The sequence below is a fragment of the Cervus elaphus genome, chromosome 19 (assembly GCF_910594005.1).
Source record: "Cervus elaphus chromosome 19, mCerEla1.1, whole genome shotgun sequence".
Classification (NCBI taxonomy): Eukaryota; Metazoa; Chordata; class Mammalia; order Artiodactyla; family Cervidae; genus Cervus; species Cervus elaphus.
Window position 1 is genome coordinate 82,036,049 of NC_057833.1, and position 23,835 is coordinate 82,059,883.

At 51.3% G+C, this 23,835-nt stretch overlaps 1 protein-coding gene across 1 annotated transcript in view; it reads right to left on the reverse strand.

Annotated features, from left to right (window-relative positions):
- Window positions 1–23,835, reverse strand: part of RAB6B (RAB6B, member RAS oncogene family) — a 58,711-nt gene that overhangs the window by 30,935 nt on the left and 3,941 nt on the right. The gene's annotated exons all lie outside the window — the stretch shown is intronic.

The window sequence follows — 23,835 nt, forward strand, 5'->3', positions numbered from 1 at the left end:
TAGGCTCCTCTAAATACACTTCATGCAATGAAAACAAATAATGAAATCAAAAAAGCCCAGAGGAAAAGATGAGATGCAGAAACAGTGGGAGGTGGGACCCCAGAGAGGGACATTGAGGTGAGGTATCCAAGTCAACATCGGGTGGGCTGCAGAGGACTTCCTGCCAGGCACCAAGGAGGAGGCCTCTGCCTACTCTGTGAACACTTACCACACAAATCCAGGTCTTCCTTGACCCATAAGAGCCATATAAGAACAATCAGAGAAAGTGTGTGCATTACAGAATGCTTCTGTCACAGGCCTACATTCACCTGGAAATAACACCTTGCCCTTGGTCACAGGCTGGGATAGAGGCATGCTCTTTTATTTTAGCCTGGGGACTGATGAGGAAGGTGACTCTCCAAGGAACCAGAAGGCAGGGGAAGTAAATGGGTCATTCCCCAGTGTCTCTCATGGGCAGGACTATTCTTCAAAATGTGTACCTGACTGCCCAGCTCCTCACTGGATATTTAACATCCCTGGACCTTGCTGGGTAAGTGCCAGTGGGATCCCCAGTCATTGTGACAAGCAAGGACTCCCCTGCACATCTGCAAATCCCTCTAAGGGCAGTAACATCTCCAACTGAGAACTACTGGTAGGACTAAGGGAAAAAGGACGTCTCTGGGGAATCCCGTAAACACTTCTGATTTCCCAAACTGCAGAATTTGGCTTCTGACCTAACCCTGTGCAGGTCCCCTGAGGCCTGGCAGTGGCAGAAATGCAGTAGCAGCATCTCTGAGCATCTGGGTGGGGAGGAAGGGCGATAGAGGAACATTTGTTGGGTCAGGCCCAGCATGGAATGCTATACCATCCCACCAAGCTTCTACTATGGCCCTGGGAGGCTCAGAGGTAGACTGGACCCGCTGAGCTTGGCTCAGAGTCCCTTCTGCTCTGGGATGTGACAGACAGGTAACTCTGGCAGGGAGAGCAAAAGATCCAGCGCCCAAGAGTTCTCCATTCTGCCTCTCCCCAGTTCTCGGATGGGATGTCCACAGGCCGAACCTGGAAGGGTGGCTGGTCCCTGGTTAGACGGAGCAGGGCAACCCACAGGGGCTCCCCTGGGAAAGGTCCCTTTCCAGTTCGGAAGCCTCAGCAGTGCAGCAGACAAGGGCAGCCCTCTCCTGACAGCTGGCATTTCTAAGGAAAGGGCAGTCGTCTTCCACAGGGAGAAGGCATGCAGGTTGGCTCCAGACTTGCCCAGACTCCACCCCTTGGGTCTCTTCACTGGGCTGTTTCTGATTCATATCTTTTGTGGTAAAACTATAATTGTAAGTAAGAGTGCTTTCCTGAGTTCTGTGAGTTGTTCTGGTGCATTATGGAACCTGAGGAGGGCCGTGGGAACCCCCAGACTTGCAGCCAGTTGGTCAGAAGGGCAGGCCCCTGGGGACCTCACTCACAGCTGGTGTCTGAGGTGGGTGTCAGTCTAGTGGGGGACTGTGAGTCCCCCACCTAAACCTGAGCAGTCTGATGCCAGCTTAGCTCAGGTAGTGCCAGGACTGAACTGCAGTATGTCTGCTGCTGTCAGAATAGCCCCATTTCTCTGCTGAACATCTCTGGGGTGAGCAGTAATACACTCAGGATCTCTTGGCTAAGTTTACCTGGAAATGCCCTTTGAGCATCCAGTACAAGTTAAATCTGTGAAGTGCTTTCCAATTGCTTTAAATCTCTGCTTAAATTCACATGAAAATGAGAAGTGGGGGCTTCCCACACTGGGAGGATTGACTCTGAGGCCTCAGAAACGCATGGCTGTTAACTGTTTAGGGGAACCCAGAGTGAGAAGTGGGGCAACCCCAAGCCAGCTGGAAGAGGATGGAATCAGGGAACACGTGGATCCTCCTCTTCCAAGAGCAATGGCAAGTTCCTGCCGCCTCAGGAAAAGAGGCACTGCCGGCCCGCTGGGAGCTCCCGTCTGTGGTGACACACAGCACCTTACCCCTCAGGGAAGGGGCCCGGTCCTTTTCTCCAACAGGCTCCTCCCTAGGACAGGCAGGAGAGACAGCAGAACCCCTAAAAGCCACGGAGGGAACAGGAGGCTCGTGGAGGAGCTGAGAGAGCAGAAATCTCTGCGAGGCTTCTCTGCCAAGTCCCTTCTCGGGGCACCAGCCACGACCAGTGGCTCCACAGTGGCTTTCAGGGTAACGGCAAGGCAGGAGGAGAAAACGCCCAAGAAACGAGTAGCGTTTTGGGGACCACACAGGACAACCTTTTAGGTTTGGGGTCCTGGCCAGTGTCAGTATTTTCTCAGCTTTCTCACAGACCCAATAAAAGATGACACCTGAACCCTGTATTTACGGAGGTCGTGTCAGACACACCACAGGGGCTGTGCCAGGCACAGATTTACACGGCAGCAATAAACAGGGGAGACGGGGACACCCGCCTGCCTAAAGCCTGTAGGACTTCTGTGCTTGCAGCAACACTAAGCCCCTAAGACTACCTGGCTAGTCCTCAACTCTGAGTCGGGTACTTATGCACCTCCATTTTATACAAGGGGAAACAAGCTGACAGCTCCTTGCCCAGGGCCAGAGCTGAGTGGGGCCAGGATAAGGAGGTTGGACCAGGAACTGAGTTCCTGTGCCTCACGCTCCTCAGCATCTCTGGGTCATGCTGGGCTACAGGATTCTGCCAGGTCATCACTGCCACTGCTGTAGACATCATGGAGCTCCAGGAATAGCTTCGCCTAAGCCAACGAACCTTTTCCTCGGGATGGGCAGGAGGCAGGGTTTCCCCCTACTCGGGCAGTGCTTGACCCAACCTAGAAGGCCAGAAACTAGGAATTCAGGCAAAAGGCAGGCTTAGAAAATCAAGGATGGATGGTTTAAGACACCTGGGGTGTAGCACCCCAAACTGAGGCCTGGACTGAATGACAACCTCATTATGGATTTGATGCAAAAGGGAATGAGTTCTTCTCATTCTTCCAGGTCAGTTTTTTCATTTCTCAGAACAGAAGCCCTCCTCTTCCCTGCCTCAGAGCTTCCCCAAGACCACCCATACTCTTTCCATGGCTGCCGGGCCGGTGTGGCTCAGACTCTGTCTGAACCTGTCAACTTGGCCTCCCTGCTTGGAGGCCTCCTCCTCGCCTCGGCCTCGGTCTGCACCCTTCACTGCAGGCAAGTGTCCGTGGCCAGCGTGTCCTGCCCCAGCCCCAATTTGGGTAAGACTGACCGCCGGGCCTCCACCCTGATCCGTGGCCTCGGGGGCTCCAGGGCGGGGCTCACCAGCCTGAAGGGGACCAACCACCCCTCAGAGTAGAGCCCCGGGCAATGCTGTCTGGCACCAGCAGTGGGAAAGGAGCCTCCACACTTTGCCCCCAGGGCCCTGAGACAGAGCTTCACCAAGGAGCCCCTCACCCACTGATGCCCTGTGTCACGTCGAGAAGTGGGGCGGGTAAAGGGGCCCCCACATCTACATTCCTCTTCGCCTGAAGGGCAGAGGCCTCTTCCTGACCCCACACCCCACCCTCAACAACTGCCCCAGGTGGAAGGTGCTGGAACCTGGATATGGAGAGCCCACCCACCGGGTCACTCTCAGGCTCACCACCAAGAGCTGCCGGACAGCTGGAGCCATCCCCTGACTGGCCACGGCCACTGGGGTGTGGCCAAGGGGAGCCCAAGAGGGGCCGCGCATTCAAGCAGCTGACAGGGCTGGGTGGGAAGGGGAAGGAGGCCCTCCCCTGAGGCCCCCCATCCTTCTGCGGCCCCCTGCATCCTCTGGGAGGGCCATCCTGCCCACATAGCTCTGTTCTCAAGGTCACATTGCCCCACTGCCCTAAGGACAGCTCTCAGATACCACCACAGCAATGCAGAGCTCTTTTCAGGAGCAAAGATTCAGCTCTTTTGGCAGGATTTTATTAAAATTAAGCAAGCAAATCATTACTGAGCTTTTTCCTCTCTGCTCACAGCTCAGCAATATTCTCATAATCTTCTGGCAGTTTAGGCCCACATGATTAAGCAGGGAGATGCATTTTCCCTCTTTCACCCAAATGAGGGTGAGAAAATTCATCCTGAGCACTTACTAGGAGGCTCCAGAAAGAAGGAATGGAAACGTTCTTACTGAACTTCTACTCAGCACCAGACAAGAAATTCTTAGTTTTCCTCATTAATCCTCATCGGGATCCAATACGGTGGTTCTTGTCTCCAAGGTCATGAGGCTGGGAAGCAGAGGTACTGACGTATAAACCCAGGTATGACGCCTAAGACCTCGCCTCGTGCAGGAAGTGGCGCTGGTTTATGGAAAGGTCTGGGCAGCAGCAGAGCGGGAGGTCACAAAGGGCAGGGGTCCTGGGGTGGGGGGTGCGGCTTGGCAGTCAGGAAGGCCACAAGGGGTGGGGAGCAGCCCGACGGGGAAATGGGGGTTTGGAGGAGAAGAGGTATTTCAGGCAGAGGGCACAGCGTGAGCACTGAGGCAGGGAGACAAGAAGCTTGTGTGAGGCGGTGGGATGGGAGGCAACAAGCTAATCGCAGTGAAGGAGGGGCAGCAGCCTGGCCAGGAGCCATGGGGACACACTGGCGCCCTCGAGGTCCACATCTGACCTTGGTCTCCGGGGAAATGGGGCCAAACCAGGTGTGTGAGGGATAGATAACCAACACTGTCCAAGGAAGCTCTGTATGGGCACTGGGTTAAACCCAGATCAGAAGCAAGCCCAGTGGGACAGGGCTAGATGGCCAGGCCTGTGGCCACAGCGCGGAGCACAGTTCCCTCCCAGGGATGGCAGGAGCTTCCGAAGGGTCTTACGCAGAGAGGCGGTGGGAAAGGTGTGGCGGATCATAATGCCCGTGATGGCTCACAAAAGACACCCCAGCCCACGTGCTCTCCTCACAGGGCACCTCTGCCACTCTCTCTGGGGGGAAGTTTGCGGGCGTATGACTATGGCAGAAATGGCACTGTGTGTGACTCCAAAGGCAAGGTTAAAAAGGCAGCACAGCTTCTGTCTGGAGAGCTCCAGCCCCCTCACACTCTGGAAGCTAGCCCTCCAACCCAGCTGCCATGCTGAGAGGATGCCAAAGGCAGCCTACACACAGGAGGACCACACGGAGACACCCACACGGCAAGAAATGGAGACCCCCCAGTCAGCAGACCTGTGGGTGGGCGAGCCCTCAGATGACTCAAGCCCAGCCTTGGAGCCATTAAAGTGGGACAGAGACACCGTTTCCCTGCTAGGACCTGCCCAAACTATAGATTCCTGAGCAAAGAATATAGCCTCATTGTCTTGAGCCACTAAATTTTGGAGTGGTTGCCAGGAGAAATATCAACAACCTCAGAGATGCAGATGATACCATTCTAATGGCAGAAAGTGAAGAGGAACTAAAGAGCCTCTTGATAAGGGTGAAAGAGGAGAGTGAAAAAGCGGGCTTGAAACTCAACATTCAAAAACGAAGATGATGGCATCGGTTTCATCAATTCATGTCAAATAGAAGGGGATAAAATGGAAGCAGTGACAGATTTTATTTTCTTGGCCTCCAAAATCACTGCAGATGGTGACTGCAGCCATGAAATTAAGACACTTGATCCTTGAAAGGAAAGCTATGACAAGCCTAAACTTCGTATTAAAAAGTAGAGTATCACTTTGCCGACCAACGTCCGTATAGTCAATGCTATAGTCAAAGCTATAGCCAGCAGCACTCACCTGGATCTCAGCCATGGGGCGACTTACTTCCCCAGCCTCCCATGACCCCCACTCCCCATCTCAGTGCAGGCCCCAGATAAATGGATTTTTGTAACTTCAAATGGCTTCTAGGTAGCAGCAGAGGACGTGAGGCATCTCTACTCGCTCAAATACCCCTGGGGGCTCACTCTGTGCTAGGCCCAGACTGGGCAAGAATCCACAGTGAAAAGCAGATGACCCTTTGCCCTGCAGCAGCAGCCCAGCTGAGCTGATGGAGCAAGATTCAGGTGCAAACACCCAAGATGGCAGGTAACTTGAGACAGGGCTACTGAGAGGCCAAGAAAAAAAAAAAACACAAGGTCACTGTCTGCTGGGGAATTGCAGAGGTGTCCTGTAGGAAGCTGTAACAAACCTAGACTGCATATCAAAAAGCAGAGACATTACTTTGCCAACAAATGTTCATATGGTCAAAGCTATGGTTTTTCCAGTAGTCATATATAGATGTGAGAGTTGGACCATAAAGAAGGCTGAGCACCAAAGAATTGATGCATTCAAACTGTGGTGCTGGAGAAGACTCTTGAGAGTCCCTTGGACTGCAAGGAGATCAAACCAGTCAATCCTAAAGGAAATCAACACTGAATATTCATTGGAAGAACTAATGTTGAAGCTGAAGCTTTAATACTTTGGCCGCCTGATGCAAAGAGCCAACTCAGTGGAAAAAAACCTTGATGCTGGGAAAGACTGAAGGCAAAAGAAGGGGGCAGCAGAGGATGAGATGGTTAGACAGCATCACCGACTCAATGAACATGAGTGTGAGCAAACTCCAGGAGATAGTGAAGGACAAGGGAAGCCTGGTGCACTGCAGTGTATGGAATGGGCAAGAGTCGGACATGACTTAGTGACTCAACAAGAATAAAATGAGTAAAAGTGCTATGAACATTTGTGCCCACATTTTTTTTTTTTTTATGGATCTATGTTTTCATTTCTCTTGGGGAAAAACCTAGAAGTAACAATTGCTAGATCAAAGGGTTTGTGTATGTGTAACTTCATAAGAAACTATTAATACCTGTTTCCAAAGTTGAAATGGAAGCAGAAAAATCCAGTAATTACTTCTTATATACAGTGCAAGTAACATTAACCATAAAGGAAAAGACCCTGATGCTGGGAGAGATTGAAGGCAGGAAGAGAAGGAGACGACAGAGGATGAGATGGTTGGATGGTATCACCGACTCAGTGGACATGAGTAAGCTCCAGGAGATAGTGAAGGACAGGGAAGCTTACAGTCCGTGGGGTCACTGAGTCAGACATGACTGAGTGACTGAACAACCACCTGCAGGAGGTGGCACTTGGGCTGGGTCTTGACGGGTGGAGACAAGACATCAGGGGAGTGACATTCCCAGGGGAGTGACCAGACGGGTCTGGTGACATGAGGCTAAGGCGTCCTCTGCACACAGCTGTCCCTTACCCACATCTCATCACTGCTACCACCTGAAGCCAAAGACTCCCAGGACTTTGGGGTCAGTGCCCATGAGAGTTCCGGGGTACAGCTGGCACCCGGGTCACAGGGTGACACCTGAGTAGGCTGTGAACCCTCAGACCCCAATGCAACATTGTCTCCCTCCATGAAGGACTCCTCTCTGCCCTGTCATCTCTACAGCAGGTGTGGGTGGAGGGGGAATGGAGGTAGAGAGATTTCCATGAGGGCCAGGAATGGGGCAAAATGTGAGACAGAGCACAAGAAATGAGCTGGAGACTTGATGGAGGGTCTGCCAAGGCCTGGCAGCATATGCCCCACCAGAAGAGTCTCCCCCTCACTAAGCCATCCCCGAAACTTGCCCCAAAATCTGTTCTCTGTGGCATGCTCATGTTTACTGCCCACACCAGTGTAGGTGTGCCGTTGAATGGTCGGTGGATCCCGTCTGGTCCTCCTTGGGGTCAAAGGGCTGGCCCAGGGTGGGAGGTAGGAAAGCTGTGGCAGGGCTCACTGCCATCTCCAGGCTGCTGTGGCGGGCTGCCCTCCTCTTAGTCGCCTGTGTTTTTAGAGAAGGGAAAGAGTCTCTGCATCCTTGGCCCAGAGCCCCTATCAGCCAGCCCCGGTAGCAGAAATGTCCACAGCTGTCACAGAGGTCTGTCACTCGGAGCTAAAAAGGCAAATCTGACTCCCCAAGGATCAGGCCAAGCAACCCACTCCTAGGATGGGCCTGGCTGACTCAGATCTCCCATCCGCTCAGTTTCTAGAACATAGATGGGAGATGCTGGGAAGGGCTGCCCACCAAGGGGTCCAGTCCTCGTCCTGATGCTGGGAAGGTGGCCACGCCCTCCCTGTTTAGTGTCCCTGCTCTGCAGGGCCTGGGAAGAGGGTTCCACCATTCCCCGGCACACCCTGTCCACAAAGTCCCCCATTACTGCCTGCCCATGGGGTACACAGCCCCCAGGCCCTGCGGTGACAAGAACAACAGCTGGAGACATGAGCTTCATCTGTCGGATTCTTGTTTCCTTTTGTTCTGTTTTCACAACCAGAAAACTCAGCCCCACCCTCCTGCAAGGTGGACAAGCATGGGGGCCCAGGGGCCAGGCTCCCACTGCACACGCCCTGCCACCCTGTACTCAGAAACGCTGCCGCAGAATAGGGCTCTGCCAGCTCCTACCTGAGCCCTGAGGGGCCAGCTGGCTCACCGTAGGCTAAATGAGGAAACACGTGAAAATTCCATTTCAAACCATCCCCCAAAGGACTCAAACTGTAATTAAGAAGTATGCAAAGCTCTTCATTGGACACTTTAATTAAGTGTGTTAATTCCCTCTGCCAGAGGATGCTCAGTCACCTGGGCTTCACTGGGGGATCCAGGGAAGACAGAACAGAGGAGGGAGGAGGAGGGAGGAAGCCAAAGAAGGGGTTGCAGGACAGTCTGTGTGTGGGGGGTGGGGGGCCTGGGCTGGCCCAGGCCCTTTCTCCTGCTCCAATCAGGAGCCTGGCCCATCCCTGACGCTCTTGCTTCCGCACTGTCCTCCACCTGTCCCCATCTGCTCTGTCTGAGCCCAGGACACCAGGAAAGTCTGTCCTGGGTCAGGGGCAGTAGGGTGTTGTTCACTCTCTCCCCCCCCCCCCCACCAATGTATATCTCAGCTTTGCCACTTAAGGAGCTAAGAGGTCATTATTCCAATGAGGTCAGGTTAGGTGGTCTTTAAGGGCTGCTTCCACTTTGACAATGCTTACCAAGTCTGAAATGCAGCTGGATAAAGGGACCAAGGGAGGGGCTCATTTCCTGCTATGAGCGGAGTCCCTCTGACCCTCGGTTCTTACTAACCTTCAAACATTTCACGCCCACTCCCACCTGCATCAACCTGGAGCCCTGAGAGCACAGAAGGGCCTGTGCTCCACTGTCTGCTCTGGTGGAAGAACAGAGGATTGAGGGGCCCAGGGAGGGTGCACCGGGCTGGGAGCTGTGCACAGGAGTGCTTGCACTCATCTGCACTAACCCTCTCCTGTTTCTCCCCACAAAATGGTGAATTTTGAAGCTATCAGTGTTTAAAATAATATCAGGATATAATAGCTACCTATCAATAACAATAGTGAATAGCTGCCCAATCCCTCTGAATGCCTCTACTACCCTGGGGAGATCTAACACCATCCTCCCCAGTGCAGCAGCCTCTCTTGCAGCTCTGTTGGAAGCATCTGACTTAGGCTTCTCCCACTAGATACTCACGTGAGACTCACCAGAAATGAATCTAGTGAGGTGTGGGATGTCCCTGGATTCTGCACGCAGGGGCGGCCAGGACGTGGGTTTCAGCATCAGTCTTTGCCAGTTCTCAGCACATGGGCTGTCTCTCCCCCTGGACCAGTCCTGGTATGACTCAGGCTGCTGCTCCAAGCCTGGTCCTCTGAGCCTCCCAGAGACTCTGAGCTCCCTAGTCATTGCTCTGATACATTGACTGTCTGCCTGAATCAACGGGAGAGTGAGAATAGATTTTTCTTATTTGCAACTAAGAACTTTGAGAGCGATATAAGACAAAGGACAAATAAGCTAAAACGAGAAGGCGGGAGAAAAGAAGTTTGTTCATAGACATACACCTTAAAATATATTACTCAATCATTAAAGTCAGACTAAGGTATTGCCCAAGGCTCTTGACAGTCAAAAAAGTCAAGCAAAAAAAAAGTGAACATGACCAACTGTACAGTTCACAGTATTCATAATATAAAACCAAACTATTCATTTAACAGTGAGTTTTCAATAAGAGCTGAATAGCAGAAAGTTCTTGCAAAGAGTCTGGAGTACAGAAATCATGCAGCAAATTTACATGTTTATATAATTAATTGTAAAACATTGCAGATGAAAGTCAAGGATGCTAACCAGACCAGACAACATCACTGCCCAAGCCAATGTTCTCACTTATAGGCCTAGACCAGTGTCCGCTACAAATAAATGATTAAATGAAAAGCCAAAGACCAAAGGATGTTAGCTTCCAATCAACATTGTGTAAAAAGGATCAGATTTGTCTCCTCACTGGAAACAACCAAAATAAAGACAAAACATAATAAGAAAAGACAGTACATCAGGCAATAAAGGTCAATAAACCCTGAGGGATATGAAACAAATGAGGTGAGCCCCCTAATTGCTTCAGATTGCTGCTCTGAGAAAATTTCAGGCCATGGGACAATCAGCAGGGAGACGGAGCTAAGAGTCCAGGGAAAACAAGGCAGCTGAATTCACAAGAGAAGACGGAGGTACAGAGAGGGTGAGGGAACACCAGAGGTCTGCAAAGTGACTCCCTTAAGTCTCTGGCTAAGGATTGATCAGCAAAGATATACAAAAAAAAAACTGCTCAAGACTTGGGAAAGAACCACCCAAATGGATTAAAAAGGAAACACTGCCTGGCATCCACACAGACCTGGGATAGCGCCTGCTCCTACCAGCCAGAGTGAAAACATTCCTCACTCATGGGACATTGGGGGGCGAGAACTCAGAAGGGCTGTGCCTCAACAGTGGGAGATAATTAGCCCCAGACTGAGCACCACTCCAGTCCCAGCTAACAAATCCTAAGAATATCTATAGAAATACAAAAACTGTACAATACACAACATGACAAGATTCACAATGTCTAGCATCTAATAAAAAATTACTAGGCATGAAAAGAAGCAATAGATCCTTAATAACAAGGGAAAAAATCAATTGAAACTGACACAAATATTAGAATTAGCAAACAATTACTAAAAAAAAAAAAAAAAAACAATTACTATGACTGCATTTCATATGTTCAAAAAGTTAAACAGAGAGATTTCCCTTGTGGTCCAGTGGTTAAGATCCACCTTGCAATGCAGGACACACAGGTTCAATCCCTGATGGGGAAACTAAGATCTCACATGCCACAGAGCAATTAAGCTCACATGCCACAACTACTAGGCCTACATGCCACAACTAGAGAGCCTATGCACCTCAGTGAAAGACCCCATGATGCAATGAACACCCCACATGCTGCAACTAAGGCCCAACACAGCCAAATAGGCATTCTTTTAAAAAGTTAAACAGAGATATAGCAGATATTTAAAAAGACACAACTCATCCTCCTAGAGTAAAAACTATAATGTGGGAGATGGAAAATATGTTAGATTGGATTAGCAACAGACTAATCCCAGATTAACTGCAGAAGAAAAGATTAATGAACTTGAAGACATATTAATATCTAAAATAAAATGCAGAGTAAAAAGAAAAGAAATAAATTATTGGAGTACCAGTGAGCTATGGGATGACATCAAGTAGACTAACATACACGTAATTGGAGTCCTTGAAAGATCTGAAGAACGTTTTACTGAAAATACTCTGAATTTGAGAGAAAATATAAACCCATAGATCCAAAAAGTTCAACAACCCCCAAGCAAAGGAAACATAAAAGAAACCAAACAAAGTTCCATCATAATCAAACTGCACCAAATCAGTGATACCAGAAATTCATAAGAAGAGCCAGGGGAAAATGACACATTAAACACAGAGAAACAAATATAAGGAAGACAGCAACTTTTCCTCGGAAACAATGCCAGCAATATCTGTAAAGTACAGAAAGAAAAACGCATTAATCTAGAATTCTGTAGCTTTAAGACATATACAATCTAGCATCTTTCAAAAACAAGAATGAAATAAAAAAACTTTTTCAAATATTCAAAAGCTGATAGAATTAGTCACCAGAAGACTCTCACACAAGAAATGCTACAGGTGGTCTTCCAGGAAGAAGTGAAATGACACTAAATAGAAATGTGGATCCACATAAAGGAAAGGTGAACACAGGGAATGGTCACTACATGGCTAAATACGTAAAATTTCTTTCATATCATTTAGATATCTTTAAGAGACACCTGACTGTTTAAACAAAAATAAGAAAGTTATCGGATCACAGATCTAAGAGAACATTGAAGAAAAATCTTTGTTACCTTGTCAGAAGCCATGCACACCAGAAGAAAATGAAGTGATACATATGAAGGACTGAAAGAAAAATACTATCATCACAGAATTCTATACCCAGCAAAAATCTTTCAAAAATGGAAGTGCAATAAAAAAAGTCAGGTACCAAGACTATTTCTAGCTAGCAGAGCTACAACACAAAAAAGGAGGTCCTTGGGACAGAAGAAGCAGGACACCAACACATTCACACTCCACAGAATGTTAGTACACTCACTGACAGGCCTAGATTTTAATCCTGGCTCTGCCACTGTGTGTTCTTGAGTTAGTCACTCTCCTCTCTGAGGCTCAGAGTCCTTATCTGTCCAATGGGGGAAGAAATGCCTACCTCACAGAAGTGCCATGAATACCATGAGAGGAGTAAAAAGCTGTCATTCTGGGTAAAAGGCATATGGAAAGTCTTCATAATATTCCTACAACTTTCTATAAGCCTAAAAGTATTTTGGCATAATTTTAAATAAAATTTTATTTTAAATAAAATTTTAATAAAAAGTTAAAGGAAAAAATAAACAGGATGATTTTTAAAATTTATGCATACATATACATATAGTACATAACACTATATCCATGTCTCTCAGATTCTGAACACATTCAGGAAATGGTTTGTTCTGATTAAACATTCTTGTCAACATGAAAATTTCCTAAGGAACTAGAATATAACCGTACTTGGCATCAGCAGTCTTCACAGAGAACCAGGACCTAGCTGGGAATTGCTGTGAGCCCTTCTAAGCAAAGACCGGAGAGGGAGCAAGCCTTGACAGGCCAGCATGGTGGGCAGAACCCGGCATAACCACACAGGCACATGCTCACCAAGATGCATGCAATACACACACACATACGAACACACTCAAGCCAGCAGGCACCAGAAGCCCTGATGTGTGAAGAAACTCTCTAGTATTCCTGGTGTCTTAGCTGTGAAACTGAGAAATCAACAGGATTTCTTAAAAATTACCTGAGTTCTGAGCACATAGTGATCAGCCCACCCACTGTCTGGACCCTCTCTGCCTCAGAGAACCATCTCAGACACTCTTGTCAGCTTCAAAGGTGCTGAATCTCCCCTCCATGTCCCCAAGGCACCAGCACCAGCGAGCTTTGAGTGCTAGCTACCCTCCATCCCCAGCTAGAACAGGAGTCCTGCCCATAGCACACACAGTTTCCCCCTGGCCTGGCTTCCCTGGACAGCCAGACCCCGGGTGGGCAGAACGTGCTCCATTCCAACCCGCTTGAGGCTCAGCCCCACTCCACACAAACCCTACACTGGCCATCATGTCACATGTCTGAGAGCTGCATGGGTGCTATGGAGAATTCATCCAAGTGAGGATATGCACATTTGAGAGCAGGAAGCAGCATACACTGAATTCCCACCACCAGCTGATCTTTTGACAAGGCTGATGTTAATGCAATTTGGTAGTTTATTTAACCAAGAACTCTTGGCCCATCCATGGCACGGAGGTTTACAAAGTAATATTATAAGTACATACTCACATTTACACTTGTCTTCCTCAGGCAAATTGTTGGTGGCATTGCTGTTAAAAGCCTCATTCTAGGGAGAGGAGAGTGGGGGTGGTGACAGAGAGGGTAGACAGAGTGCAGAGAGCCACGGCTTTTGTTTCCCAGATTATCAGCTGAGGTCCAGTCAGAGGGGCCTTGTGACAATGGACTCACAGCCTCCATGCATGGAGGCCTGGTCATGAGACCAAGCTCCCTCGGGCAGGTGGAAGGTGGCCTCAAGGTCACAGGCTGCTGGAGACAGGGCATCCTTCTGAGGAACCCTGGGCTGGCTGATCAGGAGTGCTGACTCCAAGGCTTCCCCATGCACAGGGGCTGCTCCCAGCACTTGTGTGGGCCCAACGCCCCTCCCTGGCCCTGCACCCCGCCCCCCTCCCCCGAGTCTGCTCACTCCAGGCACTTTGCTGCTTTGCCACAGAAGAAACAAGCAAAATCCCAGGCCACTGCATGTTCAGGGGGCTGGTGAGGCAAGACTGGACATGGAGACCTCCCCACTCAATCAACGGAAAGAAGACCCCTCCTGCCTTCAGGATGGGCTCAAGGGCACCTGCTCAGGCTTCACGCAGGGAGTAAGGACAGACCTGCAGGTGAAATTTAGAGACAAGGATCCTTGTTTCTGGGGTGGAAGAGGCATTCTATATCTCTGTGTCCCTAGGCCTGACAATGAGCACAGGAACACTCAGCAGGCAAGGAAGATTCTGCGTCTCTAGCCCTGTGGACCAGAAAGGACTGCTGGCTAGGCACTGGGATGCTTGCAGGGCCAGGCTTGGGGAACAAGGAACTGGGTGGCTATCCAGGTCTCCTCCTGGACTTGGATGCCTGGGTGCCAGAAAAAAACGTAGCCAGCCTCACCTGCCTCCATCCCACAAGCTCCAAATCAGCACCACAGAGAGTGGGAGCCATCGAGGACCTTGGAATCAAACTTGACCGAGCCTCTCGCCGAGCTGACCAGATGTGAGGTCAGAGAAGAGGCGCCACTTGCCCAGGATCACACAGCACAAGGGTAACAGTCAGAGAGTAACTCTCCTGGTGCATAGCCCAGAGCTCCGCCTCTGAGCCCATCAGGCTTACTGAAGTGTGCCCAGGCCAGGAAGGTCCCGCCTCTTGAAGCCCCGGGAGAAACACAACATGGGAGAAGCAGCAGAGATTAAACTGTGGTAAGGCCCTGAAGCCTGGCTTCTAGAAGGATGACAGATCAGAGTGGCTTCAGAATACCAAATCATGGCAAGAAGGCACCTAGAGATCACCTGATCCGGTGCTTCACATAACAGGAAAAATCAGAGACCCAGGGAGCAGGAGGGTTTGGTCAACGTTGCACGAAGGAAGAGCAGCAGCAGAGCAAGAACCAGGGTCCAAATCTTGGGCTACCCCAATGCCTGCTTTGGGGGGCTCAAGCCAGCTGCTTAGCCAGGGGCAGGTCACAGCCCCTCCTGGAAGCTCCAATTCCTTGTCTGCAGAAGAAGAGCATCTCTAAGGTGTGTCCTCCCTGGAAACATTTTCACCCCATCTGTATTAGTTATCTGTTGCTGTGTAACAACCCCACGAAGTGGATCAAAACAACATATATTTATTATATCACACTCTCCTGGGGCAGGAGTCTGGGCACGGCTTTCCTGGATCCTCTGGTTGGAGTCTCACAAGGTTACAATCACAGTATTGACTAGGCTATGTTTCTTTCTGGAGCTTGGGTCCTCTTCAAGACTCCCATCTGAGGTGGTTGACAGAATTCAGTTCCTCGTGGCTAGAGGACTGTTTCTCCTCTAGAGGAACAGCCACAGTTCCTTTCCATATGACCCCTCTCTACCCTCTCCCCACACGGAAGCTCACTCCTTCAAGGCCAGCAGAGGAGTCTTTCAGAGCTACAATCACAGGAGTGACAGCTGTCCTCCCTGCCATACTACATTGGCTAGAAGCACGTGTTGGGTTCCATCTGATTCAAGGGGAGAGGACTACACAAGCGTGACTCATTTAGGGTCACCTTAGATCGTTATCTGCCAAACCATCTCACATTCCTAAAAGATGCCCCCTCTACTCTTGACTTAGCCTCCGCCTCCTCTCCTGCAGCGGCGTCAGTGGCCAGGCACCTGCAACAGAACCTCACAGGTCTCTCTGTTAGAGGCTAGGACTACCTCACCGTACATTTCCCACAGCACTGCCAGCCCTCTGGCTGAGGTGGACAGACGAGCAGACACTGCTGTCTGGACTAGAACTCTGCTTTAGATGACCCTTTAGCTGCACGATGGAGGAACACAAGGAGCTGAGCTGTTCTGGCCCAGCCTCTGAAGTTCTGCCCTCTTCTGACGCAGGTGGGAGACAACAGGGTGGGTGGGCTAGGTGTGTGACATGCATGTCACACTCTGATGTGGGCAGCAGCCTGCAGTGCTCCGGCTGGATGTGGGGGAGTGATGGATTAGATCAGGGGAGAATTTCCGGATGCTGGTGCTGCACGTAGGATCTGTTAATATCCCAGAATAAGTGGCTGATCTGAGAGTGGCTTTTTTATTTCCCCCAAAAGAAACCCTTCTCAGAGGTGCTCTTAACACAAAGAAGAACAGAACCAGACAATCACGTGGATCCAAGGCTTGACCCCACTTGCAGCCGCCCAGTCTGGGAACTGCGATGTCCTAGTGGGGAAGAGACACCTGGACTTGTGGAGGGAGAGATAAGACTGGGTATGTTCAAGGAAGCCTGGAGTCTCAGCGCTGGTGCAGTGAGCTGACAAGACGCCCCCCTCATCCCCCGGGACAATGTGGGAGCCCTTCTCTCCACTCTTGCTCCACCTGGTGAGGGGTCGTCAGCCTCCTCACAGCAGCAGGTCCCGACCTCTCACCTCATCCTCCACCTGAATACAGAATGAGTCCCATCACTCCTGTGCCCAACAGGAATCAGTGTCTCCACAGGATCCTTTAATTCTCTCTGGTCAGCACCACTGCCTGGAGCCTACACCAGCCGAGCTTCCCCAAGGCAGCAGCGTGAGGCGGCCAGAAGCCCCGTGACGGTGGCACTCCGGCATGTGGGTGCGGTGGGGGGCCTCCCCTCAGTGCCTCCATGGCCTTCTCTTTCTGGCACCCCTGATGCTCCCATTTTCCTCCCCTGCCTGCCCCGCTTCACTGGATGGGGAAATACCCAAGAAACGTGTGTTCTCAATGCTTCACTTGATTCTCTCCATCTGTATGATATCTGTTCCCTGCTCACCAACACGGTCAGCATAGAACATTTTCTCTACCTCTCTCTCCGTTGCCCTCTCCCCCAGAGGGACCTGTCCCCCGTGTGGAGGTCACACATGCAGTTCTGCAGTCCCAAGCCAGGGATGGGTCTCCTGGTCCCGCCTCTGCCCCGGGGAGGAGGCCAAAGGGGGTATGGAGCAGGGTTTTGCAAAGGTCAAAGCTGGGCTGAGCTGCTTGCTGCCAACTTGCAGGCTGGTTTTTCCTGGGCCAGCAACCTGGGCAGGGGTGACACCGCTGGTGAGCACCAGTTGAGGGCACAGGTCTCCCTATTCACTCTGACCTCACAGATGGTGAATGTGGCCCTGCCCACTGAAACGTGCAGTGACCACTGACAACTCCTAATTAGGATATTCTCCCGACACCAGCTACACTGACAAAGGAATACCCAGGTGGGGCTCAATAATCTCCAGGGCCAGAAGACAGGAGGGGCAGGGAGCAGAGGTTACCAGGGCTTTGGAGGGCGGCATTTCAGGCCTTGAGAAGAGACTGTGAGACCATGACTTGACCTGTGGGTGGGGGCTGGGTTCAGGACAGCAGGACCTTTCTTCCATGCTGGCTCCCTGGCTTTTTGTGCAGCCCACTCAAGACCGGGTTTCTGTTTCCCAGGTGGGGAGGGAGGCTCTTCTCCACACAGGCCTCCCTCCAGTCCTCAGGGATCCCTGGGCTTTCTGGGGAGCCGGAAGCCACAGAGAAGAACAAGGGGAATCCATGGAAGAAAGCAAAAAAGGGAGTCAGGTGTCTGCTGGAAGGGAAGCCCAGCAAGGGAGGCAGTAACAGAAGGCTACAAGAGGGCTGGGGCTTGCACACACTCAGCAGCAGCTTCTCACCAGGTGGTGAATTCTGCCCTGAGCAGGATGGGAAGAGTCTGGAAGGGCAGCCAGCAGTCCAGGAGCACCCAGGGGAAGCAGGGGCCAAAGGATTGAGGAGCTTAAGGCAGCCAGTTTGGGTCCATCTGAGGACAATGTGCTCTTGCAGAGAAGGACAAAACCCCCTCCTCCCCATCCCTTAACTGTTTCTGAGTCCTCATTCAACAGAGAAACAATGAAGAAAATATACATCCCCAGCAGAGCTGAACTTGAGACCCGGAAGAAAGCTCAAGTTGACACCTGTCACAAGCCCTTCTCCAAATTCCATCCTCTGAATGTTCCCAGTGGCCTGGTTCAGGACACCTGCATCTCCTGCTTGCAACCAGATCATATCTTTGTCTGTTAACCTACAGACACACCCTTCCTTGGTTGAAGCCCCCCAGTGTGTTCTGGCTACCTGCAGGCAAGGCCCAGACCCTGGCATGTGGCCTGACCCTGCTTCCCCAGGGAGAACTCCTCCCACCACGTTCCCCCAACCACAGCAGAGCCCAGCCACGTGAAGCACACCCAATTCTCTGGAAGACCCACACCCATCACAGCCCTTGGCCTTGGCAGAGCCCAGCCCTCTCATGAAGAGCCAGGAGGCTCATGATGCCTCCCCTCACCTGCCAGTGAATTCCTGCTCACTGTATACCACCTCTTCCAGGAAGCCTTCCCTGACTCCCCAGCAGACCACACCCACAAGATTGCCTGTGTGCTTAATATTCCCATCAACACTGGCTGAGGCTTACAACCCACTTACCTTGGGTCAAGCACTATTCCACTCACAGGGCAGAACCTTTGGCTGTAGTCCCTGGGCCGTGTCCTTAGGGAAGGACAGTAGCCATGAAGTTGAGGTGCTTAGCCTGTGAGCAACTGTGGGGCCAGGGGGTTCAGGGTGAGTTTGCCTGGCTCCCTGCCAGGCTGGGAAGCAGGGAAAACACCACCTTGGGGTTTTCAGGGCCCTTGCGGTCCTTCCGAGCTTGGCGGTAGCGACTTGTCGGTCCTGCACGCTGTGTAAATGCCTCCGCCTCTCAAGGCCTCACTTCCCTCCTCTATAAAATGGGATGGGCAGCTCTACCTGTCAGATCAGGGATGCATACCCTGCAGCTCACTACACAAAGAGAGTCTATCAGTGACTCTCCAAGCTTTGAACCCTTACTTCTCTCCCCCTCACACATCTACCAGGGGGGATCACCATTACTACTTCATTAACAGAATGACCTCCTCTGGAACATTCAGCATTGTTATGTATTATTGCAGTCAATACATCATGAAAGTCATGAAAACCCTACTGTCTTGGGGAGGGAAATGAGCACAGGGGGTCCTGTTACATCCCAACACCCAGACAGAAAGGGCTGGGCTGGGGTGGAAGCCCAGGGCTTGAAAGGACAGTGCTGGTGATGGGGCTGGAACAGGAGCCAGGACTGGGTCACTAAGCCTGACTGGTCTGTGGTGGACACCGCATACCCCTTTTGGCTCTGGGCCTTTCCCAGCCATCCCTGCTTACCACTTGCCCACCTGCCTGCAGAAGGAAGTGTCTTGGAGTAGGAGTACCTGGGAGCTGTCCTCATCAGGGGTCCTCTGTATGGAATAAATGCCTGCCGGCAGGAAGGGCAAAACAGCTCCATCCCTGTTGCCTGGCAACCTGAGCCAAACACATCAGCAGCAAGGATGAACCATAGCAGCCTGAGGGCACAGCAGGGAGGGCTGGGCCCAGGTGGGTGGGCCTAGAATGCCGGCCAAGAGAAGAGGTGGCAGACTGGAGTGGACCCTGCACTGGAGCCCAGGGCAGCTACATGGGAGACAGCTGACAGAGGCCCTGATCCCGTGCCTTCATCCCTGCAGCCCCTCCAAACTGTGCTATGTCCAGGCTGGGAGTGTTACTGGCTTGGCATCCTACTCTAAGCTGGAGCTGAATAAAGAACTATTTAGAGCTCCATTGGCACCAGTGATCACCAGGTCTTCTAGCCTCCAGGGGCATATCGCGAAAGTCCGAGATGGGCTGAAGCTAATCCAACCACATGGCCAGCTGATGGCAGGCACCAGACAGAATCAGGGTCTCCAGGGCCCTGGTATCTCCAGGCCTATGAGGGAGAAGGAAGCCAGAGGAAGGGTTACACCCAGAGCTGGTGGGAACCAGCTTCTCAGAGTGACTGGTTCCTCCCTCCTGTGTAATTAGTTCTCAGCTAGAACTTGGGGAATAGTCTTCCTCCACGGCAGTAGGCTGACTTAGAGGACTTTAGTGACACCATCCCTATCAGCTCCCTTTAAACCATCCCAGATAAGCAGCTCACACTTATGAGAACAGAGGGCCTGCTATGCAATCCCAGCTCCATCAGACTCCCTCGAGGAGACCTGCTTCCTTCCGAGAGCTGCTGCCCTCCTCCCCACAGTCTGGGAGAATTAAAGGCCGCCACCCCCTACCCCCCGGCCACGCTGTGTTTGCCAGCTCCACCTCAGCAAAGAGCCTGGCACGTGATTCCCCAGGAGGCATTTACTGTGGACCCCGTTTCCACACAATCTCAGTGTTCTTCTGTCTCCCCGCCCGCCTCAAGCCTGGGCCTGCCTTTGAGGCACAAGGCCCGGCAGTTCACGGTTTCTCGATGGTGACCTGGGTTTGGATTTCCAGCCTGCCACATAAGCAGGGAGTCGCTAGGCGTGACCAGCTCTCAGAGCCTCTGCAAAGCAGGATGAACCCCACATCTGCGGCTCCCTTTGTGGAGCCTTGAGCACACTGGGTTTTCCCAAATGCTACCTGGGTTAACTGGGGGAGGGCCCAGGAACCCAGGAAGGTCAACTCCATCTTGTCAGGAAGGGCTGGCTGGGTCTGGACACCACCCCCCTCTTCCTCTCCAAGCCTCTAGAATAATGGATCCTTCCCCAGCAAAGTGACCAGGCCACTCCCCAGCTGAGGATCCTCTGCCAGTTCCCCACCACCCTTGGGTGAAAGTCCCAGCTCCTGGCCAAGTCAGTCTCTGTGACCTGCCCTCACCGCATCTCCAGCCACAGGGGAAACTCAGTGAGTCTATGACCCCAATACTGGAAACCTCTTGCTCTAGGGTAACCCCGTGAAGGCAACAAGCCCCATCCCAGCTGCCCAGGCCCTGGAGGAAAGCTGAGGTCTCCAGCACAGAACGCACCCAAAGGAAGTCTCCTTCTTCACCTGTCCACTGCCCCCAGCTCCTGCTGGGGCTCCGGGCTGCCATGCTTTCCAAGCATTTTATAGAGGTAACCTTTACTTTAAAGGCTCCATTCTGCCCTCATGGGTGAGGAATAATCTGCTTTCTCCTGCACCTGGGTCTGTCCTTTGATTATGTCACCCCCTAGGAAAGACTGCTACCCCGTCCAGGACATATGGTTGAGTCACCTGGGCTCCCACCAGACTTGTTACCAAGAGACCAAAATAAATATGCCTTTCTACTAAAAATAAATCATTTTACTAAAATAATAATGTATTCATGGTAGTGAAAATTTACTTTTCAAAAAAGATCTCACTTAGTTCAGGGCCAAAGTTACCAAAATAATAAAGGGAATTGGAAATGTCAAGTTCGGTATTAGAAGCTCTCTTAGGAGTCCTCAGGCATTAGGAACCTTCATTCCTCCCTGCCCTGTTCCAGGAAGCAGAGACTGGCTTTCTCATCCTCACAGTCCCCTCAGGGCTTAAGTGCCTAGCACAGCCTATGGCCTGATTTCCTGGCAGCCTGTCTTTCGGGATCTAACAAAAGCTGGCCATCTCAGGGTGCATCGGGTACTTCTCCCTGGCAACCTCCGCCATCTTCTCTGTCGTGAGAAATAGAAAATGATGACAGACACACAGACAGTTGAAGAAATGCCCAGTACAGCAGCCCACTCCCGACGTTTATGAATTCTGCAGTTCGACCTAACCTTTCCTCACCTTCTGCAACGCGGCTGTCCATCTGTTTCTCTAAATTATTTACACTGAGAGCCAGACAGCCCTGCACATTCAATGGCTCATTCATTCCGCAACAGTGGAAGACACGGTGGGGAGGAGAGGGACATTCCGCAGCCTGGATGGGACACGGATGGTACCACCCTCAGGCCTGCCCTGGGTGAGCTTGCAATGTCAAGATAACACATAAGGATAACTATTCATGGGCTAATTTTAGGGATGCAATAAGTAACAAAAGGACAATGAGGTTGTTATATTTTAATGGTATTCATTATAATTTGGAGGTGACAAATGATAACGATAATCAGACCATGTAATCATTGTTACACCTGCACCACCAAAACCAGTTCTCACAGTTTCTTGTTTCTCTTCTGGCTGGTTCTTGAGCATTTATCATCAGCACTGAGGATACCACTTTTTTCCTTATGCCAGAAAGAAGGAAGCACGCACTAAGTTGTGTCTGACTCTTGCAACCCTACGACTGTAGCCGGCCAGGCTCCTCTGTCCATGGGATTCTCTAGGCAAGAATATTGGAGTGGGTTGCCATTTCCTTCTCCAGGGAATCTTCATGACCCAGGAATCGAACCCAGGTCTCCAGCATGGCTGGCAGGTTCTTTACCAACTGAGCTACACAGGATCCTCCGTTTCTTATGCTGAGTACAGGTTAACTCTTGTCTTGGTGTCTGTCTGTGTGTGTCTGACCTCATACACCCAGTTGCTTAAAAAAATAAAGCAAAGGTCCTGGGTCTGTATCCAACATCCAAGGTTCCCTCTCTTACCCAGCCACTAAGGCAGGGAGGAAACCTGGGAAGAGAAAAAACAAGACCATGAAGCTGAGGCACAGAGTTGCCTGGTGACTCAAACCAGATCTCACAGAAAGCTGGATGTGTCCCTTCTGCCCCATCTCTGGGGGCCTTGCTGCTCTCACAGTTCTTCAGAGATGCTGGTAGGGATGGGGGTGCCCTAAGAAACTCAGGCTCCATAAGATGAAGGGTGAGTAGAGCACAACCAAGGATAAATGAGCCAGTCCTCTATGAAAGACTCAAGTGCTGCAGATAAAAATCCTCTGGCTTGACAAAGCGGCAGGTGTCCGCAGGAAGAACCTTATTTCAAAGCTGTCTTGACTCCTTTCACTTTCAATGTACTGATGGGCCATCAGCAAATCCCACACAGCAAAGATCTCTCATCATTTTCACATGAGATATTGAATAAGTACAAACCTCCTGCAGTTGGACAGGTGGGAAAGGTGACTAGATCTTAGGTGCTGAAATTTGCTCTTAAGGGGCTTAAAATTTAGGTAGGGTTTTTGTACCTAAAAAAAGTTAGTAAACATTTTAAAATCCAAAATAATTAACACAACAGAGGTCTCGGGGCAGCATATGATTGTTTTTAAAAATGTTCAGAAAAAGCAAAGCTCTGCCATTGCAAGTGCCCAGCTAGACTGGGTACAGCAGGGCCGGCGGATCTGGGAGGAGCAAACCTCTGCGGTAGGCACAGTCACCAGGCCAGTGGCGGGCTTCCGGGGTGGCTGTGGCAGTGAGCGTGGTGGGAAGGCAGGGGTCCAGGGTGGGCCCGGCCATGGGCAGGGAGGGAGCCCTGTCAGCAGTGAGGACTGAGATGAAAGTGGACGGACAGCCCCTTCCTTCTCAGCAGTAGCAAGCCAGACACCTGAGGGTCACCTTCAGCGTCCTGCTCCCCACCCCACACACTTCTACAAGGTGGGGAGAAGAAGAAACAGAGCTTCCTAGAGAGGATGGGCCCTTGGGAGAGCTACTCCCTGCGCTCAGCCCAGCACGCGGCCTGTAGAAGCATCTCCTCCTCTTCTCCTCTGAAGCCTTTAGAAAGCACCATGGTCACCTACCCCCCGAAGGTGGGTGGGACACCCTGCTATGTGCTTCCACAGCAGCTGTTCCTCCCTCGTCATGGCTCTTGCAGACCTTTACTGGAATTATACCCGCAGACATCTGCACTCCCCAGTGGACTATAAGCTCCACGAGGCAGGGATCCGCTCAAAGACCTGACTGGATGAATAAATGGATGCTGGGAGAAGGAAGGGAGGGGTGGGTGGGGGAGGGAGAGAGGGATGGTTGAGCAAATGACTAAACAACAACGCTGCCCGCAGGGTCACTGTGCGGCACGAGTCCAGGGACACCACTCACACTGTGTCCCGTGCGTGGATGGCACCTCCAGCAGCACCACTGCCGGGGCAATGGGGGGCACCTAGTCAGAGGGGGCAGCTGGACTGCTGGCTTCA